Consider the following 6,000-nt stretch of genomic DNA (forward strand, 5'->3'; position numbering starts at 1 on the left):
AAACACATGATGGAAGGGGAACTCTGATCTTTTCTCCAAGATAATTATAGACAGTCCTGACAAATTACCTGTAGGCAATGTACCTCATCTGTCTAAAAAAAGAGAAAAAGGAAATACAACTACTCTTTCACAAATCTAAAAATCCATTACTAGTAGGGGTTTATTTACTAGTAGCAATTACTCCATGTATTCCTGACTTTTTCAAGTTGTAAAAAGGCCTTATTTTTGTGTAAATTTAGTAACTCAATTTCAGTAAAAGTTGGAATCAAAGGTTTGAGCCTTACGGATGGTTCAAGGTAACCCTCGGATCCTTTCTGATTAATTAAGAGATACGTGATCTAATTAAAATTGATTAGAAAAGGGCTGAGATCACCCTTGTAAATAACTCAAGATTTTGTTAGAATTTATTCTATTTTGGTGGTTGGTTTCATAGTTTTTTCTGTATATTTCCTTTTAGTAAGGCTGGGTCTGTCTAAATAAAGGATAAAATTTATTAAAGAATAAAACAATCTATGAGTAATTAAATTTAAAAACTCCAATGACCTTCCCAAAAACATAAAATTTGTGTAATAAGCTTTGAATAGCCTAAGGTTTAGGAGAAAAAAAAACCCCTAAAACAAGGAGTAAAAGCTATAAGAGCTTTTTTGCGTCCCCTATTTTATCCTAGTGTCTCTTAGAACTTAAGCTTGGTGTTTATAATAGATCTCACACCCAGAAATTGGAATTCCCTGGACTACAGTTTTGTGTACCCCCTACTTGGATCCTTCTAACGTTATACAGAAGTCTGAATCCAAGAGGAGAGCCCTATATTTTACTTGTCCTTTACCTACCTAATCCTTTACCGGCTGTAGATACAAATGGTGGTCTTGATATTATACAGAGAGACTAAAAAAAAAGGAGTACTATTGGGCAGACAGAGAGTTTAAGATCTTTCCAGTTGAGGGAAATCCAATCCAGGAACTTTTCCTAATCAACTTTAAGATTTGCCTGAGATCTAAGGAACACTGATCCTTCTACAAGAATTAATTGCTAAATACCTTGTTTTGGGTTACTGAGAAATTTGTAACCAATTGATTGTGTTATTCCGAGTTTTTCCCTTTGCCCAGACAGAGAGTTTAAGATCTTTCCAGTTGAGGGAAATTCAATCCAGGAACTTTTCCTAATCTACTGTAAGATTTGCCTGAGATCTAAGGAACACTAATCCTTCTACAAGAAATAATTGCTAAATACCTTGTTTTGGGTTACTGAGAAATTTGTAACCAATTGATTGTATTACTCCGAGTTTTGACAACTTTCAAACCCCTTTGATTTATCTTCTTGAAGTATCTTAACTAATCAAATAAAGCTCGTAATTTTGTTGCTTACATTTCTAATCAAATTAGCAGAGTTTACCTAATTCGATAATTTAGATCTAAAAACTCTAACACAGTAAACCCAAGCTTTAACTAATAAGCCAAGTGTGATTTTTTCAGATAGAATTTCAGTAGCCCTAAAACTAAGATAATCCCTTTTTTTGGTGAACGATACGTGGACAATACAAGACGGACAGACACACACACAATATAAGACTATTCAACTCTGAAGAGAGCCATTGGAAGGTTTACATAATTAGAATTACATAATTAGAATTACATAATTAGAATTTCTCCTCTTTTATTAAATTTACTTATAAAGTTTGTCACAGAATTTTGAGTACCAGTTCAAACAACTGCCTCAGTTTAGCACACTACCAACTGACTGATTGTTCCTTTAAGAACTCTGGGTAGCAAGATTTATAAATAGAATTTAAAACATTCAGAAGGTACGTTTAGAGGGATAGGTTTACCCAGAGCCTGATTAGAGCAACGATCAAGCTGAGTTTCTAGTCCTAAAAAAAGGGCAATCTCAAAATCTCACAGGGGCAATGGACGGGGAGTATTTTATATAGAATACATTCTAACCCATAAGAAAACTTCTCTACCTGGAGATCTAGAAATAGATAACTCTTTAAGTTGTAAAAAACAGACAAAAGACTCTTGGAGATAGTTTGTGCTCAGTTGTAAATAACTGGTGATATTCTGTCACTTAGAAACAATACCTTAGTTTCTCTTGGGTTACTAACAACAATAACCAACTACGCTTGAATAATGGGGATTACTAACTCTGCTTGAATAATACTTATTTACTTACTGGTTTTCATTGTATGTAAGTGAAGCATTAAACTGGGTCTTGTACTGCTAATATGCAGTTCTAAGAACCCATGGCTCTAAGCAATTTAGGCAAAAAGCAGGGTGATGTGTGATGCACAGAGGGATGCAAGGTGTGGTTGATGGTGCATCTGGATTCTTGTAGCTCTCTAGGAAGCCTTTTACTCTTTGTTGTTTTTGGCAGCAGATATTTTCTGTATTTACTGGCCAGACTTTGCATTGGAGACATGAACACCTACAAGAGAACCAATTGTAGCATTTGTTCCAATTTTAGTTCAGGCAACTTGGTGGTCATATGTCAATCCTAATACTTAGTCAACCTACCTGAGAATTTATGTGGCCAGGAAAATTAGGCTTAGGATGCTTCTTCATCAGCAAGTTCAGTAGACATTGTCTGTTATGAGTCAACCCAAAAATCTTAGTCATCTGTATTGTAATTCAAGTAGACTTTCCAAGTAGGCCTGTCTGCCTAAAGTCTAAGTCAGTTTGACTAAGTTTTAGGATTGACATGACCACTAAGTCACCAGGACTTGCAGTCCTTTAGTCGCAAAACCCAATTTATGAGCCAAGACAGTTACACTAAAACAGCATTAATTGAAAATTGGTTGACTGAAAAGTTGCCTGGCCTTGTTTGCAAACAAGTGGCATAGGGTCCACCTGCCTAAAGTCTTAGACAGGCAACCCAGTTTATAAGCTCAGACAGTTACACTAACACAATATTCATTCAAAATTGGTTGAATCCATAAAGTTGCCTAGATTTGCAGGTAAACAATTGACATAAGGTCTGCCTGCCTATAGTCTCAGACAAGGGCAGCTGAGTTTTAGGATTAACATATGGACATCAAATTGCCTGGACTCACAGGCAAAACAGCAACCATAATAATAATAGATTGAATTTTCAGAATATATATCCTATTGGCCTTCTTAAAATTATGGGTATTTACTAGTGAAAAGGTTGTCACACTGTTAAACTAAAGCAATGCAAGAAAAAAAGGTACTATTCTAATATCTGAGGAACATGCGAGAAGTGAAGTTTGGTTAATGCTAGTGAAATAAAAAAAAACTAGATAAAAATATAATATTTTAGAAAAAAATTTTGGTTGTATATTTGCACATTAGGGGGGTGGGGGTAAAGCATAGCATATAATAAATACATAACCTAAACTAACCTAGGTACCTTTTTTCCTCCTAAACCCCAAAAAACTAAAACTTAAATATAGTTCCTGGATTGAGAAACCCCTTGTTTATACAGTATAAGATAGGGAATTACTGGGTAATGTTATCTGATCTTGGCTTTTCTCAAGTTGCATTCTTGCAAGTTGCCCAGATATTGGAACAGTACCAAAAACAATTTTAATGGAACAAAAACATGAATTATATTAAGAACAAAATTAGAGAGTCATGGCTTCTCTGAGTGACAAATGTTGATAAAATAAAGCAATACTATTAGATCATTATCTGTCATTGTTATTATGTAATATTTATCATTGTATTATGAATCATACAATATATTATTGTATTGTTTGTACTTGCCAATGTACACTGTTTATTCTAATTCAGCATTAGGCCATATAATTTTGGGGTGCCAATTATGTTAGGGGGGAGCAGTTGCCTCAGTTAGACTTTGAAAAATACCTTCTTATTTCTATTTTGCTACTTTTTATTTTATCATGGCTAACTGGTTATGTTAGTAAAATTCGACTTTCGCTACTTTTCAGTATCTTTGAAAGGGGTTAGGTTAGGAAAATGAAACTTTTAGGGATAGGCCTACCGGCTAAATTATGTTCTGGGAAGGTCTTTTGAAGCATCCACCTCTACTCCTTCTCCCTCTAGAGGGTCCTGACCTTTGATGACCTATAAAAATATGTGAGTTATAGAAGTGAAACCTTGCAAAATAGATCTTTGGCTTAAATGAAGCACAACAAAATTGTTTTCAGCTTTACAACTTTTCTCAATGCCAATTTATAAAGTTTTAAATATATGCAAATTCATTTTCTAATTTTTGGAAATAATTGATATGACTTAAAATTCTACTCAAATAACAGCAATTGCATTTTCAGAACTAAAGCCAGAGAAAAAGGAACTGACAACTGAAAATTAAGGTAAAATGCTGTTTTGTCAAAATTTCAACAGGCAAATGCCATGTGGCAAATTTCAGGACCCTCTAGAGAGAGGAGTGGAGGTAGGTACTTAAAAATACCTTCCCGGGACATACTTCAGCCTGTAGACCCATTCCTGAAAGTCTCATTTTCCTAACCTAACCCCTTCCCAAGATAGCCAAAAGTAGCTAAAGTAGAATTTTACCTATTTTGTTTAGTGAGGAGCCTGAATAAAAGACTTACTTAGTTACTTCATAATAAATAAATTATTATATAGCCTATAGAAATGTAAATAACCAAGGCCTATTTTACAATTAGGTTCATTAGCTTACAAAGGAAAGGCTATAGTTTTAGAACACCTTTGTATTAGTTTTGTCCCATCACCCTTTATAAAGAAACACTATAAAATTCTTTAGGCTAGGCCACTTCAAAAGAGAAAGGCTATAGTTTTAGAACACCTTTGTATTAGTTTTGTCCCATCACCCTTTATAAAGAAAGACTATAAAATTCTTTAGGCTAGGCCACTTCAAAAGCGATAAATTTTCTGATTAGCCTAATTTAATATTAAGATGGTTAAATTTTCTGATTAGCGTAATTTAATATTAAGATGGTCTGGCCTAAAAAATAGACATATGTATTGTCAGAATTCCATTGTGAATCCATGTATAGCTAAATTTATCAGGATCCCCCCTCCCTCCCTCCATAATGGTGAAAAATATACCCTGAATTATAAATCAACACCATATTTTTGGTACATAGCCTAGACTGCAGTTTTCAACAAAATTTAGCTTTTCAGCACAATTCAATAATGAGTATTTTTCATGCTCTTCAGTGTGGCCAGATCGTGAACAAAAAAGTAAGCCGCAGCCTTTGAAAAACAAGCCAAAAATAAGCCAGACAATTTTTTGCCCAAAATTTAACTTTACTTTTAATGGTGTCCAAGTTTTGACGGCTGTTTTATAGAAATACTCACCACTTTTCAGGTCCTCTGATCCTGCTGGGATTTTCCACCTGTCAAGGTAGTCCCTGGTTTGCGGAAGTTCAGTTACAGTGTAGAAATTATTTTGAGGCAGCATTTATTAGAATCGCAATAAACCACTACCCCATGTGGAACTCTCGAGACTTTACAGAAATTCCCGCGCACTATGTTCAGAAAAAGCTCGACCATGATTACTTTCTTGTCCAACAGTTCGGGGAAAATTATTGACGAGGACGCCCACCGGCTCGATTTCTTCTGTGTTAGTTCAAGCACTGTCCGTGTGTGCGCTGCAATTTCTGTATCCCATAATTTCACTGAGTTGGACCTCCCATTACTATAATGATACTCTGTGACCAAATGCGGCACAACTTAAAATTGCCTGCCCCAGGCCCTGGGGGGTTGTGAGGCCACCTGACTTTTTGCTATCTTACTTTTGAGCATTTTTTAACTTAATCGCTATCCCAAAATTTTTATTGGATGTATTTGGGGAAACGGAGCAAGGGGGGGGGGGCTACTTGCCCTTCAATCTCTTTTTACTCTTAAAAAAATGAACTAGAAATTTCAACTTCAAATAAAATGAGCCATCTCTGAAGTTTTTACAAGCATCCCTTCAATAAGAGCCATATATTCCCCAGGGCGTAACTTACAACACCTGCCCCTGGGCCCTGGGGGGATGTGTTGACCCAGGAGTTTTTGTTATATGATCTTTGAACTATTTAAAAAAAAGCTATCTCAA

This window comes from Artemia sp. Qi Xiang Cuo, chromosome 18 (genome assembly GCF_049724085.1).
Source record: "Artemia sp. Qi Xiang Cuo chromosome 18, ASM4972408v1, whole genome shotgun sequence".
Classification (NCBI taxonomy): Eukaryota; Metazoa; Arthropoda; class Branchiopoda; order Anostraca; family Artemiidae; genus Artemia; species Artemia sp. Qi Xiang Cuo.